The 18,354-nt window shown below is 44.2% G+C and overlaps 1 long non-coding RNA gene across 1 annotated transcript; it reads right to left on the reverse strand.

The window, feature by feature from the left end:
• Window positions 1-7,760: 7,760 nt before the first annotated feature.
• LOC123381980 lies at window positions 7,761-17,836 on the reverse strand. The gene is made up of 4 exons (XR_006589672.1): window positions 17,288-17,836; window positions 16,775-16,886; window positions 15,433-15,593; window positions 7,761-8,259 (listed from the first exon to the last, which is right to left on the reverse strand). It is a non-coding gene; the product is annotated as an uncharacterized LOC123381980 (long non-coding RNA).
• Window positions 17,837-18,354: the final 518 nt, after the last annotated feature.

The raw sequence follows: 18,354 nt of genomic DNA on the forward strand, positions 1-18,354 counted from the left end.
ATGTCACCACCAGTTAGCAGCACAGCCGGCACCACCCAGTGCTTCTTGCACAGTATGAAACCTCGCTCACCGTCCAGAAGCACTGCCACCCATTCCAAACCCCAAGTCAGGACTCCATGCAGGTCCAGAGATCTTTCTAGAAAATCAGGTCAATCATCCTCCTCTGGACTTTGTAGGGCCTCCCTCTCCTGAGGAGCCAGCCATGCACATGTGGAGGGGAGGCAGAGAGTGGGAAACCTTGGCCAGATGCAGGATAGCCATGTGCACACATTGGACCTGAAAACCAAGAGGGATTGCTCTCCACTCATTTCTCCTTCTCCATATTCCTCCCAAGTTCATGAGGTGCTTCCTTGTTGTACGTTTCCATCCTTTCCTCTTCAGGGGCCTTGATGTTCACCATAACCACATTTTCCTGTGGTTCCTGATGTGGGGAAGTCTGGGGTGCCCTCCGTGAGACATCCCCAGGTGCCACACTCAGATAAAGCTAGCCTTATTGACTCTTGGTCTTCTAGTTTGTGAACTTTGGGCTGCCATGGCTTGTTGTCTTAATTTAGACTCTCCATCCCCACAGAGGCAAAGACAGAGGAAAATATGTGTCCCCACCTGCCAGGGTGAGGACAGAGGGAAATATGGATCCCCAGATGCCAGGGAGGTGGTCCCTGCAAAGATGCTGGTCTTTGCAAATCCTAGCCCAGATATGCAGCCTATGGGGAGCGTGGGCAAAACCATCCATAACATCACACAGGGGCATCGTTAACCCATCCACGCTGTGCACTCTCTGTTCACACACTGAGTCAGGGTCATGGAGGTAAAGAATTAAATACCGCCCAAACTTGTGGATAGGGAAGAAACTTACGGCCCCAAATGCTTTGCAAGTAATCCTCTTAGAATGTTGATGCCACTACAAGGAAAATGGCTTAAGAGAGGAGATTTCTTATCTGAGAACGTGGAGAAGAATGAATTAATTGTTCTTCCTCCTTTCTAAATGCAAGAGAACTTGCGTTCCCCTAAATTACAATGAGGTACTCTTCAAAACCTTCAAAATCGTGAAAAGGAATAAAAGACTGAGAAACTATCACAGATGGGAGGAGGCTCAGGGCCTATGATAACTGCATGCAACGTGGGATCGTGGACTGGATCTTGAAACACAAAAGGGGCGTTAGCGGAAAACCCAATGAATTCTGAAATATGTAGCTTGGCCAATAATATTGGGCCAAAAATTGCTAATATTAATGGGAGCTGCATGAAGGGTATTAAAGAAGTCTCTATATCACCCCTGCAACTTTTCTGATGATCCAACGTTAGAAGTTCGTTGGGGGGTGGGGGGGTCTCAAGTAGAGCAAAGGATGTACCACCTACTGATACCAAGAGCACAATGGGTAAATGGGAGGCTCACATGAGGCACAGTGGATAGCAAATCTAGCTCAAGGTCGCTCACCCCCTGAGTGTTTAGAAGCACTCCGGCAGAAATGCCAGAGAGAAGGAAAAGGAGGGGCACAGACAGACTGGGGTGAGCAAGCAACACCAGCAGTAAAGCCAAGGGAGGTCAACTGGCGGTGTCTTCCCTGCCGTGGGGATTTCACTCTTCCTGGTGAGAAACAGAAAGCAAATAAACATCAAGCTGGACCAGTCTGGGTGCTAAGTTCCCAGATTAAAATATATATACAGTATTGGGGCTCCTGGGTGGCTCAGTCGGTTGAGCGCCTGACTTCGGCTCAGGTCAGGATCTCGCGGTTTGTGGGTTCGAGCCCCGCGTCGGGCTCTGTGCTGAGCGCTCAGAGCCTGGAGCCTGTTTCAGATTCTGTGTCTCCCTCTCTCTGCCCCTTCCCCGCTCATGCTCTGTCTCTGTCTCCCAAAAATGAATAAACGTTAAAAAAAAATTAAAAATATATATATATACAGTATATACATAATATATATATCTTATATATAAATACATAATATATATTATATCCTATATATAAATATATAAGATATATATTATATCTTATATATAAACATATAATATATATTATATTATGTATATAAACATATTTTAGATATTTATATATTAATATCTATATTTTGTATATACATATATATACACATCTATAGATGGAGAGAAAGAGGGAGCTTTTTTATATCTATAATTTATCATCAGGTTAGCTAACATACAGTGTGCCCAGTGTCAGGAGCACAGTGTTGGTTTCAGGAGCAGCTTCCCATGATTCATCACTTCCATACAACACCCAGTGCTCATCCCAACAAGTGCCCTCCTCAGTGGCCATCACCCATTTTCCCCTCACCCCACCCCTCCATCAACCCTCAGTGTGCTCTCTGTATTTAAGAGTCTCTTGGGGGGGGGGGGTGGCGCCTGGGTGGCTCAGTCAGTTGAGTGTCTGACTTCAGATCGAGTCATGATCTCGTGTTCATGAGTTCAAGCTCCACACCAGGCTCTGTGCTGACAGTTCAGAACCTGAAGCCTTCTTCAGATTCTCTCTCTCTCTCTCTCTCTCTCTCTGTCTGCCCCTTCCCACCCCCGTGGGATGACTCTCTCTCTCTCAAAAATAAATAAACATTTAAAAAAATCTTTGAAAAAGAGTCTCTTATGGTTTGCCTTCCTCTCTGTTTGAAACAAGAGGGAGTTTTTTAATAAAGGAAAACCTTAACATTTTAAAGTAGCATTAAAAATAGAGTCAAGGGGTCAGGCAAACAAACGGTGGGGAGGGGAGAAAGACAAACATGGAATCTCCTCAGATCAGGGAGAAGCAGAAATCAGTCTGAGCGCACAAACCCACTGGAAGCCAAGTACGCCCTTGCTAAGCCCCCAAGTCACACTTCTCAAGTCACAGCTCTCTGCCAGCCTGACCCCCAGTGAACAGCAGGACAGCACAGGCTGGCATCCCACATGGTAAGCAGGCTGTCTATAAACGGGGTTGGAAGGTGGGCTCACAAAGCCCCACACTCTTGCCAACGCCTCCACCTACATTATGCAGCCACTTCTTGGCCAAGCTCACCCAAAACACTTTCACCTGAAAAGCAGAGGCTTCAGAGAAGGGCTCAAGGGAGAGGTCTTCCCATTCAGAATACATCCGAGTCTCTAGGCTTTGACTGTTTTTCTTCATTTCCCACACATCCATTGGTTTATCCAGCAACCGCACACAATGGATCTCAAAACCATTGCAGATTTGACCTTCTCATCCTTGTTAACTAGCCTGCCAAGTTATTACCATTTTAGAGCTGGGGAAGCTGAGGGCATAGTTTATGTAAGCTGGTGACACTGACAAGTGGTAGAGTTGAGACAAACACGGGTCAAGCTTCAGGGCCAATCCTTGGTCTCCAATATCACACTACATCACACTTACTGTGTGTAAGGCTCTGGGGGAATATAAGAAACTATTTTTTAAGTTTATTTATTTTGAGACAGAGAGAGCACGTGAGCAGGGGAGAGGCAGAGAGAGAGAGAGAAAGAGAATCCCAAGCAGGCTCCATGCTGCAAGCATAGAGCCCAATATGGGGCTCGAACTCATGAACCATGAGATCATGACCTGAGTCAAAACCAAGAGTCAGTTGCTTAACCAACTGAGCCACCCAGGCACCCCAAGAAACTATTTTCTAATGGTCCCTACTCTCAAGCAGATGAACAAAGAGGCCAAAATGCCCCCTACAATCAATTGAATAAACATTTCTTAGTAATTAATTATTAAGTTAAATTTAATAATTAATCTCAATAAACAATAAAAATGTGACTTAAAACTGCAATGCAACTGTTAATGGATTCCTGAAATATAAAAGACATATTCTAAGAAAAAGAGTTAACAGGGTTGCCTGGGTGACTTAGTCAGTTAAGCATCCAACTTCAGCTCAGATCATGATCTCACGGTTCATGAGATTGAGCCCCGCATCAGGCTCTGTACTGACAGTTCAGAGCCTGGAGCCTGTTTCGGATTCTGTGTCTCAGTCTCTCTGCCCCTATTGCATTCATACTTGCATTCATATTCTCTCTCTCTCTCTCTCTGTCTCTCTCTCTCTCTCTCTCCCAAAAATAAATAAACATTTTTAAAAATATATGTATATTAAATATTTAAATATAAACACTAGTAGAATATGAATGCATATTAGAACTTCCAATTTCCAACTGGAAAGAAAAAGAAAAGAAATAAAGAATATTTAATCAATTTAACAAAAATAAATAATGGGGAAATAAGAAAACAAATAGAAAGTATAATAAATAGAGAACATAAAGAGCAAGAATAAGCATCCTGGATGCCAAATAAATGTTAAGAGAGTTGAATTCTACTATAAAAAACTCAAGATCCTTAGAACAGGTTTGAAAAACAAAAATGGAATTATGCTTTGTTTAAAAAAAGATGAACCTAAAACAAAATGACACAGCGGAGTTGTAAAACATTAAATGAGCAAACAGATACTAGATAAAAGCAAACAAAAAGAAGCAGGGGTATAAATATTAAGAGCTACAAAGAAAGCGTTAGGCCAAAAATTTAGACAGTTTAAAGAAGGATATTATAAATGATGAAAGGTCACTCCATGAAGAAGCTACAATGATAAATACATGAAAATGTATACAGCAAACAATATTCAAGGCAATGGCTCTTAGAAATGCAAAGAGAATTCAGAAAGAAAGAAAGAAAGAAAGAAAGAAAGAAAGAAAGAAAGAGAAAAAAGAAAAGAAAAGACAAGAAGAAAAGAAAAGAAAAGAAAAGAAAAGAAAAGAAAAGAAAAGAAAAGAAAAGAAAAGAGGTGCCTGGGTGGCTCAGTCAGTTAAGCATCTGACTTCAACTCAGGTCAGGATCTCATGGTTCCTGGGTTCAAACCCCATGTCGGGCTCTGTGCTGACAACTCAGAACCTGGAGCCTGCTTCAGATTCTGTGTCTCCCTCTGTCTCTGACCCTCCCCTGCTAGTGCTCTCTCTCCCTCTCTCTTAAAAATAAATAAACATTAGAAAGAAAAAGAGAGAGAAAGGAAGGAAAGAAGGAAGTGGGAGGGAGGGAGGATGGAAGGAAGGAAGAAAAGCACACCAAGACACTCTAAAATGCCTCTGTTTAAATTTTTTAATCAGACAGACAAAAAAAGGAACAAGTATGTAAATTATTTTGACACCATAATTATCAATCTTGATTTATAGAGATGTAGAAAGAGAATCATATACACTGAAAAAAAAAGAATATATTCTTCATGCGTATAGAATATTGAAAAGTAGTGACCATGTACTTGGCCACAACTGTATGTTTTTTCTCAGAAGTTAATAGTTTACAGGTCATGCTCACTGACAACAATGTCATAAATTCAGAAGCAAATACTAAAGAGAAGCAAGCAAAACATTTTAACCACTGAGTAAATCTGGAAAATATCCTTTAAATAACTTAGCAAATGAAACAATTATTAGAAATAAAATGACAAAATTATTTAGGACTAAAAACATTTAGAGCCCTTCTTTTCAATCCCTTTGGGATATGGCTAAACCTATACTCAAAGGAAAATTCATAGTCTTAAATTATTTTTTAATTACAAGAAAGATTTAAAAATGAATTTTGCACAAATAATAAGCACATGTAAAAATAATCAATATCATTAGTCCCCAGGGAAACTAAAACCATGATGAAATACCATTATATACCTGCTAAAATTGATAAAATGAAAACGATTGATAACACCTAAAGTTAGAGAAGATGTGAAGTAACCAGGACTCTCATGTGTTGCTGGTGAGATGTAAAATGGCATAACCAGTTTAGAAAAACGGTTGGCAGTTTCTTAAAAAGTTAAACATATATCTATCCTCTAATCCAGGCTTTCCATCAGTAGGCATTTATCTAAGACTTAATGAGTTAATTCCTAACAAGGGTTTAGAACAGTGCCTGGCACACACAGTGTGTGCTCAATAAATGTTGACAATTATTATTTCAAAAGAAAGGAGCTGATGACAGAGAGGCCAGATGATTTGGTGAAGTCAAGCCCTCCCGCTCTATTGTACGGTCTCGTATTTTAATGATGTACCTTGTACAGCAGATCAAGTAGTGTGATCACCCCCCCCCCATTAAGGATTTCTGTCTTTTTCTATGAACGATAACAGAAAACATCTTAATGGGGATAACCCACTAGGCCTTCTGAGTCAGAAAACAGGGTGCGAACTGTAAAACCTTGCTGCCATTTCCTCCCGTCTCCCTTTCAGGAGAAGCAGAGACCAGCTGAGGGCAGATCAATGCTAAGGGGAACTGACAAGTCCCCTGCCCAGCTCTGTTCAAATTAACCTCTTGCCCATGTGCCTGCAGACATCTACTCACTGAGAGCAGCACCATTTGGAGGAAGCAACATGGATGGAGACCACCGTGGTCTGCATCCCAACACTGTGGACGTGGAGTGCAAGAGCCCCTCTGGCCCCATCTGTAAAGCCGGGGTGACCGCACGCAGCTCTCAGAGCATGGGGAAGCTCACCTGTGATGTTCTACCTAAGCAGTGCCCAGAATCGGCAGCATCCAGTACGTTTCATTTCTCTTCTAAATTTAGCCAAGGCCTTTGTCGGTCACAAAATCCTTCTGACAGTTGAACTGCCTATATTGTTTGAATTTGGTTTACAATGTATACAGAGTATGCATCACTATGTAATCAGAAGAAACAACAAAGATGTTCTCTCTACAGGGAGAAAGAAATCAATAACTCTGGACAAATAACCATCTAAGCATTTATTAGCTAATCTCTTAGCAAGGCAGTCTGGATGAAGTGGGGAGTGAGCGGGCAGGCAGCAACTGCTAACAATAATAATACCTCCATGTTACATTTGGGGGACCCTTCTCCACTGATGATCTCAGATGCGATTTTGCTTCAGCTGCACAGCATAACAGCCCAGGCTCCTCCTCCCGGATACCCGCTTTCCCTTAGTGCAGGCCTCTGTCATCCCAACAAGAGACTGTCCATTACACCATCCCCTATCCTGCTCTCTATGTCTGTAGAGCACTGATCGCTACCTGACCCTAAATACAGATAGATCCCTATCTACACCTACCTCTCTAGGTAGATAGACCTAGATCTATCTAGAGATCTGTATCTAGAGAAGTAGATATAGATCTAGATATTTCTCTAGATATAGCTATAGATACATAGCCTATCTCTCCTACCAGAATGCTTGTGTGTCTTACGTGCTATTGCAGCACCGAGGGACATAGTAGGCACTCAGTAAATTTCTGTTGTATGAATGAATGACCGTGATCGGCAATATATCCCTGTGTATCCCTCCTCCTGGTCTGCACGTCTCATGTAATCTCTCCTCCTTGAGTGTGGGCTGCACTGAGTGCCTCGGTTTTAACAAATAGGATAGAGCTGAAGTGACAAGAGGTCACCTCCAAGATTAGGTCACAGAAAGACTGTGTTCGGGGTGTACTTTCTGACCCTCGAGCATCCCCCACTGCCATGTAGTGAGAACACTGAGGCAGCTTATGGAGAGGCCCATGTTGTGAGGAGTTGCTATGGACTGAATTGTGTTCCCCCAAAATTCAAGGTTTGAGTTAATATAGCCTAATATATGGCTATATGTGGAGACAGGGTCTTTAAAGAGGTCATTAAGGTGAAAAAATAACAAGGGTTATTAAGGTTAAATTGTAATAATAGGAGGGGTGCTTGGGTGGCTCAGTCGGTTAAGCGTCGGACTTCAGTTCAGGTCATGATCTCGCAGTTTGTGAGTTTGAGTCCCTCACCGGGCCCTGTGCTGACAGCTCAGAGCCTGAAGCCTACTTTGGATTCTGTGTGTGTGTGTGTGTGTGTGTGTGTGTGTGTCTGCCCCTCCTCTGCTCACACTCTGTCTCTGTCTCCCTCGAAAATAAATAAACATTAAAAAAATAGTAATAATAAGGTGGAACGCTAGCCCAATATGACTGCGGTCCTTATAAGAAAGAGGGACACCAAGGACGCACATGCACCCAGAGAAAAGGCCATGTAAGGACACAGCAAGAAAGCAGCTATCTGCAAGCCATGGAGAGAGGCCTCAGAACAAAGCAGACCTGCGGGCACCTTGATCTTAGACTTGTAGCCCTCATAATTGTGAGAAAATGAATTTCTGCTGTTGACGTCACCCATTTTGTTACGGCACCCCTAGCAGATTAAGACAGGAACCAAGGGCATGGGAGCAATCTTGGAAGCAGATTATCCAGCCCCAGCTGAGCCTTGAGATGACTGTAGCCTTGGTCCCCAGCTTGATGACAACCTCATGATAGACCAGAAGCCGGAGCCATCCAATTAGCTGGGTCCAGATTTCTGACCGGTAGAAACCTAGAGAGAATAAATGTTTGTTGTTTTAGGCCGCTACATTTTGGTATAACTTGGCATGCAGCAGTAGGAACTAATACAATGAAGGACAGGTTCTTTGAGTTAGGTAAAGTCATATTATCATTATCCCCTGATTGTGGGAGAGGAAGCTAGGCGTCAAAGAGGTGGAGTGCCTTGCCTGAGGTCACACAGCCTGGCAGACCCTCTCAAGGGAGAGGAGAGGAGGCCAGAGGTAAGCTTGGCCTCCAAACAGCTTTTGCCTTGGGCTACCCCGGCAGGCCGGTCCAGCTGGGGGCACCAGGATACAGACAACATTCCTGAAATATCCCAGAGTGTCACTTTAATGGTCTCCTTGGTGTCTTTGCTGCCAAACAGAATTAAAAGAGAATTGTTATTTTAACAAGGACCTTCCTGGTAACCTTACCATATGCAGTAACGAGGCCCCTTGGATGTGGCCTCAGAGAACCACCTCCCTTACTACCAAACAGCATGCTTTTGAGGGTCATGTTCAAAAGGTCTCTAATGTGCAAGATCCTATCAGAAATTATAACAGCAAAGACTTATAGAACATTAGCTACATTCTAGGTGGTGTTCTAAGCATTTTATTATACTCATGTAATCATCTGAAGCATTCTGCTATTATCCCATTTTATAAACAAGGAAACTGAGGCACCAAAGAGCTTAGCAATTTGCCCAAGGTCACACAGCTAGCAAGCAACAGAACCTAGATCTAAACCCAGGCATGTTAGCCCCAGAGTTAATGCTTTGAAGATTTTTCTCCAGGTCTTCCCTTTTTTTAATATCTGCAATGGAATAGCCATTCGTTGGCAAGTCTCTTTATCCCATACTCTCTCTAGTTTTAAAATATCGAAGTGAAAAATAACCACAGCGCATGAAAGATACCTTGCCACTCCCCATGGAAAACTTTTCCTGGTTCCCTGGTGCCCTTGGTGTGACTTGTGAGGCCCTCCAGGCCTCCGACCCCAGCCTGAGCCCACCACCCTCCTCCACTCATCCGGCCGCATTTCCTCTGCGGAAACCCAGCAGCCAGCGCCCCGCCTCGCTGCCTTTGCACAGGCTCTACGGGACACACCCTCCCTCCTCCCCCCACCCCTGCTAAACAGGCCCCATCCTTCACCACTTCTGGGCAGTCTTGCTGCCACCCTCACACCAGTCAGGTGCCTTAGCCCAGCCCCCAGCCCCCCACCCCCCACCCATGAATCCCCCTGCCCCAGCACCTGTGTCCTACCTCGTCTCCCTCTCCCACTGGACAATGATTTCCGCAAGAGCAGAAACAGGCTATTTGTCTTTATATTCCCGGCAATTAGCACAGCACCTGGCACCTATTAAGAACCAGTTTGTTGAATGAACACAAGCCCTCCAAAGAACCTAGCAACACTTTTAGTTATGCACCGCAACTGTCTCCGCTAGACACTCCCAGAGCACAGAGCCATACAAAAGTCACACCGGAAGGGGCCCAGGAGAGATGCTGGCTTAGTCCAATACCTTCAGTAAACAGCTTTAAAAAACAACTTCAGAGAAAACAATCAACTTGTCTCAAGTAGTCAAGGGCAGATGTGGGAGCCCAGCGGGGTCATGCTTCCAGGTGTCTGAGCCCCTCAAATTCTCAAATGCCTCTCAAAGGCATCTTATTAGTTTCCTCTTGCTGCTGTGACAAATTGTCGTAAACTTAGCTTAAAAGCAACATGAATTTATTATCTTACTGCTCCAGAGATTGGAAAGTCCAAAAGGACTCTCGCTGAGCTAAAGTCATTAAGGGAGCTGGATTCCTTTTGGAGGCTGTAGGGGAGAATTGGTTCCCTTTTCCAGCTTCTAGACTCCACGGTGTTCCTTGACTTGTGACCCCTTCCTTCTTCAGAATGAGCACGGTAGCAGCTTCTGTCCTCTCCTCTCCTGCCTCCCTCTTTCCCTTGTCAGGACCCTGATGACAATCCAAGATAATTTCCTCAATTTCCTTAACTCAACACACCTGCAAAATTCCTTTCGCCATGGAAAGAAACCTACGCAGAGCTTGTGGGGGTTAGATGTGGGCATCTTTGAGGACCACTCTGCCGTCTACTACAGCATCCTACTGTTTCTGAGGTGAGCAGATCCATGATCTGATAGCATCTTCTGTGGACACGATGGCAAAACGAAAACAAAAACAAACAAAAAAAACCTTCACCAGTGTTGGAACATACATTGTTCTCTCTTTCCACTTCTGAAGGTCCAGTTTTGAACAGGTGGGAGAAGTCGTTCCCAATATATTTATATATAGTATTGTGTGTGAATAACTATTGTATCTCCTCTGTAATGTTTATGCCTTAGGCGTGTATTTCTAATATTTTAATCCTTCTGATTGATCCCCTACAGAGTCGGGAATATCTAATTTGCAAAGAGAGGGCACGGCAGAAATGTTTAGTGAGAAATGTTTTGTGAGTATCACCATGTGCCAGGCAGTCTGGGTCTTATTTAATTTAAACCCCAACATAGCTTTCTGAGCCTGGCTCTATTATGTCCTATTTCATAGATGAAGAAACTCACACAGAGAGATGAGGCAGCTTATCTAACCCACAGAACCAGTTAAGTGGCACAGTGGGTTTGGAATCCGTATTTATTTGGCTCCAGAACTTACGCTCTTCCCACTAGACCTTGTTGGTTCCCCCCACAAAATTCAACTTTCTTTTAGCTGCCAGGTTGATTGACTGATGAAGAGAAACAGAGAAAGGGGGATGGGGTAGGAGAGAGAAAGAGATGAAGAGAACCAGAGAAAGACTGTCAGGGTGGATGAATTTGGTTGAAATCTTCCATGAGCAGGCAACTTGGGGGGAACCCTTCTGGAAGCTATGGCTGCCCCTCCACCAAAATCTGCAGTGAGGTCCAGGAGGCTGCTGGTTGCTAGCCAATCCCTCACCAACCACACTTCATACCAATCTAATTAGCAGATTTCACCTGAACTTCAACTGTTGCTAGGTAACTTTCTGGGGGTCTTTTCCCCTCCCCTCCAGGCCAATAATGGATCGCAAAGGAAGAGGACGAGGTGGCTGTGCAAAATCCACTGAAGATATAGCTACATGTAAAACTCCCCTTGTGGCCTCACTATATCCACCAAGAGTACACAAATCCAGGAAATACAATGCAGTGGCACTGGCCTTGTTTTAAAAAAAAAGAAAAAGAGGTCCCACAAGCCAGTGAATTGATTCTTCAGAGGCAAGAGACTTATGGGAACAGATAAGGCCAGACACCAGGCAGAACTATCTTTGGGAACCACTTAGACCAAGAATTCTTTTTGGAGACTCTGAACTGACTGATCCTTTGAGTCACTTGAGAGGGAGGAAAGGGGGCTAATATTTATGGAGCACCTGTTATTCCTGGCAACAGGTTAGATGCTTCCGCAAACACCTCATTTCATCTTTGTGAGATTCCAGTGAGATGAGCAGCTGTTACCATCCACATTTTAGCCATGAGAAACTGCAGTTCAGAAACAGTAAGTAATTTGATCGTGATCCTTCCCCCAAAGGAACGGGAAGCTAAAGACAAAATAGGCTGACTAAATTCCATATGTGATCCTTCCACTCCTCCCTGCATGGGACTATCTCCACAGGATGACAGGTATTCGTTCAGGGTAACCTCAGTATCACAACAAACCAGCAACAAAAATGCGAGCTGGAAAAGCATGTGTTCCCCTCCCCTGTTCATTACCAGGGATTTAATGCCAATTTAAGCGAATGACTCTTAAACTTTTTGGTCCCAGAACCCCTTTACACTGTTAAAAATTGACGAGGACTCCAAAGAGTTTTTGTTTCCGTGGGTTATATCTATTAACACTTACCATATGAGACATTAAAACCAAGAATTAAAAAATATATATATATTTATAGATCAACTAATCTCAACAATAACAACAAGGAACCCACTGCATGGTTAACATAAATAATTCATTAAAAAAAAATTTTTTTGGCACAAAAACAGACACATAGACCAATGGAATAGAATAGAAACCCCAGAACTAGACCCACAAACGTATGGCCAACTCATCTTTGACAAAGCAGGAAAGAACATCCAATGGAAAAAAGACAGCCTCTTTAACAAATGGTGCTGGGAGAACTGGACAGCAACATGCAGAAGGTTGAAACTAGACCACTTTCTCACACCATTCACAAAAATAAACTCAAAATGGACCTAAATGTGAGACAGGAAACCATCAAAATCTTAGAGGAGAAAGCAGGAAAAGACCTCTCTGACCTCAGCTGTAGCAATCTCTTACTCAACACATCCAAAGGCAAGGGAATTAAAAGCAAAAGTGAATTACTGGGACGTTATGAAGATAAAAAGCTTCTGCACAGCAAAGGAAACAACCAACAAAACTAAAAGGCAACCAACGGAATGGGAAAAGATATTCGCAAATGACATATCGGACAAAGGGCTAGTATCCAAAATCTATAAAGAGCTCACCAAACTCCACACCCGAAAAACAAATAACCCAGTGAAGAAATGGGCAGAAAACATGAATAGACACTTCTCTAAAGAAGACATCTGGATGGCCAACAGGCACATGAAAAGATGTTCAGCGTCGCTCCTTATCAGGGAAATACAAATCAAAACCACACTCAGGTATCACCTCACGCCAGTCAGAGTGGCCAAAATGAACAAATCAGGAGACTATAGATGCTGGAGAGGATGTGGAGAAAAGGGAACCCTCTTGCACTGTTGATGGGAATGCAAATTGGTGCAGCCGCTCTGGAAAGCAGTGTGGAGGTTCCTCAGAAAATTAAAAATAGACCTACCCTATGACCCAGCAATAGCACTGCTAGGAATTTATCCAAGGGATACAGGAGTACTGATGCATAGGGCCACTTGTACCCCAATGTTCATAGCAGCACTCTCAACAATAGCCAAATTATGGAAAGAGCCTAAATGTCCATCAACTGATGAATGGATAAAGAAATTGTGGTTTATATACACAATGGAGTACTACGTGGCAATGAGAAAAAATGAAATATGGCCTTTTGTAGCAACGTGGATGGAACTGGAGAGTGTGATGCTAAGTGAAATAAGCCATACAGAGAAAGACAGATACCATATGGTTTCACTCTTATGTGGATCCTGAGAAACTTAACAAGAACCCATGGGGGAGGGGAAGGAAAAAAAAAAAAAAGAGGTTAGAGTGGGAGAGAGCCAAAGCATAAGAGACTGTTAAAAACTGAGAACAAACTGAGGGTTGATGGGGGGTGGGAGGGAGGAGAGGGTGGGTGATGGGTATTGAGCAGGGCACCTTTTGGGATGAGCACTGGGTGTTGTATGGAAACCAATTTGTCAATAAATTTCATATAAAAAAAATAAAAAATAAAAAAAAATTTTTTTACATTTATTTATTTTTTAGAGACAGAGCACAAGTGGGTTGGGACAGAGAGAGAAGGAGACACAGAATCTGAAGCAGGCTCCAGGCTCTGAGCTGTCAGCACAGAGCCGGACGCGGGGCTGGAACCCACAAACCGCGAGATCATGACCTGAGCTGAAGTCCAACGCTCAACCGACTGAGCCACCCAGGCGCCCCTAAATAATTCATTTTTATGTAAAGTAACCACTTTCAACAAGGAAACAAAAAAACAGGGAAGAGGGGCCCTGTTTTACATTCCTGCAGATTTCTTTGATGTGTGGCTTCATAGAAGAACAGGATTCTCATCCCTGCTTCTGCATTCAATGGGTAGCATTATCACAAGCCACACAGTCCCCGGAACATCTCGCTCTCCTTCTCCACTGTACATTCGTGACAGCACGGGAGTGAAAGAAGCAAATAGCATCCTATATTATTATAAAATGATTTTGACCATGAGGACCCACGGAAATGGTCTCAGAGTCCCCCGGGGGATCCCCCAACCACACTTGGCGAAACATTGCCTTAAGCATACTTATTTGAATGCCCAAAACGCATTCAGGGTTTGACTGTGTTCCTTCCTGTTTCCAACGAACTGTCTTAGAATATTCCACATGTTTCTTGCCTGTAGCATTTCACGGTCCCTTAAAACCCCAGACTACTCCCTCTGGTATGCAATCTCAGCAATGCTATCTGCAAAAAAAACAAGATACACATACTGGCTCCCGACTGACTGAAATGGTTCAAAATATCAGAACACGTATAGTTTGTGTCTTCCTAGCTCCCTTTCCCCCACCTGTTCTGGTAACTGGCTCAGAAAGAAACTTGCAATCTCCTGGCCTCTGTGATTGGTAGAACGGACAGATATCAGAGCCAGCTAGGCCAATCAGAACCCTCCCTTCACTTTTTTTCACCGTGGCTTGCAATTTCTTTTGCTCCTGAGGTATTAGCACCATCAACTTTATGCGGGCACTTGGGAGTCATTCCTCCTGCCCACCCACCCCAATCCCACCCTTACAGTTCACATGTTGGGGATTCTATCAGATGATTTCTGTAGCCTCTTTTAACATGGAAGCGCTGCTCCAATTCTTCTTAGTGAACACTTCACTGTCCCGGTGAAATTCCCTCTCGGCTGTACTGCCCATCAGAGTCCATGTGGCTGAATTACAATCCTCCACACACACACCCCCCGCCCCCCCGCCAAAGCCTGGAACACAGATGCTCTTCTCTTTGCCCCCTCCCACCCTCCTACGCTCTTGCCCAAACTCTTCTTCAAGGAGCTGAAGTCTTCTCTGCTTTCACAGCAGGGGTGAAGCAGCCCAGGATGTCTTCCTACCTTGCAACTAAGTGCCACCCACTCTAACACCCACATTTACTGACATGGAGGTGTGCCACGGCGGGGGTGCCTTGTGACTTTGCATAAACTCATCCCTCTGCCCTAGGATTCCGTTTGATTTGCTTCAGCACGCATTCACGGAGCATCTACTTTGGGCCAGACATGTCACTGAGAATACAGTAGGGAAGACGAAACATTCAGTAGCCCCCTTTATCCAGGAGGGATATGTTCCAAGACCCCCAGTAGATTCCTGAAACCATGGAGAGTACCAAACCCTATCAATACTAAGTGTTTTCCTATGCATGCATACCTATGATGAAGTTTAATTTCTAAATTAGGCACAATAAGAGAGTAACAACAATGAGTAATAATCAAATAGAATTATTATAACAATATACTGTAAGAAAAATTATGGGTATGTGGTCTCCCTCACTCTCAAAAGATCTTATTATACTGTACTCACCCTTTTTCCTGTGATGGAGTCAGAAGATAAAATGCTGCCTGAGGACAAAAAGTGAGCTGGATGATGAGGCTTTGTGATGTAGCATTAGGCTATTTCTGCTCTTCTGACAATACGTCAGAAGGAGGTTCATCTGCTTCTGGACCACAGCTGACCACAGGTAACTGAAACCATGCAAAGCAAAACCATGGATGGGGGGGAGGAGAGGGGAGGTGCAGGGAGATGGGAGGACTATGTAACCACTAACAACAATAGTTAACTAGTATGCTTCATGCTACACATGGGACTGTCCAGTACAAATGAGAGATCAGCCACCCAACCCCAGCTAAAGCAAAAGGGTTTATCCTAACTAATAAACCATCAAGAACATCTTTGTGTGGGTTTTCTCCATTTACCGCCCCCACCCCAGATCTGTTCTCTGCCCTTCTCTCCCCTGCTCTGCATCCAGGAGGCTGGCCTGGGCTCGATCTCGTTCTTTGATTGTGCCCAGCCAATGCAAGTACCAGCAGAAGAGACTGGAGGGCTTGAGGGGGGTGAGGTCAGAGTATTTACTTCCGCCCAGCCCATCCCCACTTCCTCTCTGCCTTGTCAGTCTGGCAGCGACTGATTCCCTGTTCCCTGGCTCCAGCTCTGGTCAGGTTCTGATAACACTGCTCCCTTGTGTCACCCCTTCAGTACTAAGGCTACCAATAGCTCCCCACTGTTGCTGGTCCCTGGGTAAATCACTGTGCTTTCTCAGTTTCCTTAATCCTCCACCCCCACACCTCGCCAACGCTTCTGTAAATAGTCCTGACTTTAGCCTCTTTTCATCTAAGCCCTTCTGAATAGTCCATCTCTCCTCACAGGACAAGGTGGCTACTGGCCTCTAGAGTCTCCCACCCTCGCACCATCACGGCGCAAGGCAACGGAGAGTACCTCTCGCCTGTGAGGTACCCGCTACATTCTGGTCACATGCCCATCCCTGAACCAATCACTGGAGCTAGAAGAATTCAGTAGTCTGATTGTCCAGGTGTGGCTGCATGACCCACTTCCAAAGCCACAATGGAGCTATCATCATCCAAAGCCATGGCTTGAGTGCTTGAAAGTGGGAGAGAAGGATTGCCCAAAGGAAATTCTGGGTCCTGTTACCAAAAGAAGGAAAGGGCCTGTGTGGGCCCAAAACAAGGAATTTCTACTTCGACATAGACAGAGAGAGAGTACCAGAGGAAAGGCTGGTGGAGTTAGAGATGAAAGAGGTCACCAGCGACAGGGATTGTCCCTCCGTTGACTACCTGTGCCAGGAAGTTCTTATCTCCCTTTTACATCAAAGGTAGTTCTGAACTCTAGCCTGCTCGCTATCTCTCACCAAGAAGCAGACAGCCTTAGTGTGTTCCTCTGTGGTTCTCTGGACTGTAGGCTTTCTCCAGCGCAGTTACAGGAACACGCCTGCTGCCATTTTGTTTCACGATAATAAGCTCCTGCAAAAGTTGAAGTTGAGGTGTGTGACAAACCTCATCAGAGTCAGTGACTTCTTCCAGAATTATCATAATGGGCATGGACACGTGAGAACTTTCGAGTAATAACTTAAAACAAAGATCTCCCTTCATTCAGTTTAATGCAGCAAATATACTGCATGGAATTATTTGGGAAATTTTAAAACACCGTACAGTTAGCAGGCATAATTAATGTTGTGTTTAAGGCATTGTCCTGGACCCTGTCCACCCACTCAGCCCTTTAAGGGAGCAATCCCGTCTCCCATGGCATGCAGCCAATACCGTCAAAGGCACATCCTTCACATCCACTGCCCATTCATACCTCAGAACTGCCTATTCCACCCACACCCCATCCCAACCTCCTCCAAATCCCAAGTCCTCCTGACCTCATTGTTCTTTCTCTCCTCCCTCTTCAGACTTAAAACCTTCCTGGATATGATGTTGCTTCTGTGATGTTGCCAGGCTGCCTCTGGCTACCCTGTCTGAGTCCACATGATACCGGGCCTCCCTCTGACCCAGAATGGTCAAACACTCCTTTCAAGATGCTTTAGTTCTCATGTCTTCCTGATTCATAAGAAAAAAAAGTGGACAACTCAGGAATCCTGAGCCATGACCGCTAAAGAAAATACATTTTCCAGGCTGCTCATGATGTCAAGTGGTGGGAGAGGGTAGTGAAATACTGCAAGCCCCTAGAAGAAGCTCCTTGACTCTGAGACTTACACACCTGTCCACCAGTGTATTCAGAGAGTCCAAAATGATGACTGACCACCTTGTAGTCGATTCAATCTGATCCCCTACGGTCAATTTGTTGTCCTTCTGTGCTTTCTCCTCCCTTAATTTGGATTCCTACATCTATGGCTATATAACATAGACATTAAAAGCAAAAGTTGGGGCGCCTGGGTGGCGCAGTCGGTTAAGCGTCCGACTTCAGCCAGGTCACGATCTCACGGTCCGGGAGTTCGAGCCCCGCATCAGGCTCTGGGCTGATGGCTCGGAGCCTGGAGCCTGTTTCCGATTCTGTGTCTCCCTCTCTCTCTGCCCTTCCCCCGTTCATGCTCTGTCTCTCTCTGTCCCAAAAATAAAAAAAAACAAAAAACAAAAAAAAAACAAAAAAACGTTGAAAAGCAAAAGTTATAGAATCACATGACCTATTTTCAAATTTGGGCACTGTCTCTTACCAGTTGTGTGACCTCAAACAACTCACTTGATTTTTCTAAGCTGCAGTTAGTAAAATGGGAAAAACACTTCTAGATCATCTGAGAATTAAGCAAGACAGTGAGAGAACCCAGTAGGTACTTTTTAAAAAGTATGAGCGATTATTATTTTATTATTCTCATTATTATTAACAAAACTCAAGGGGACATAAATTGTTTTCCTCCCCTTCCCATCACCACACAGCACCCCTCAAATCACCCTTTGAACGCAGCTGCCTACTCCACCCAAGTCCAAGTCC

The sequence above is a fragment of the Felis catus genome, chromosome E1 (genome assembly GCF_018350175.1).
Source record: "Felis catus isolate Fca126 chromosome E1, F.catus_Fca126_mat1.0, whole genome shotgun sequence".
Taxonomy (NCBI): domain Eukaryota; kingdom Metazoa; phylum Chordata; class Mammalia; order Carnivora; family Felidae; genus Felis; species Felis catus.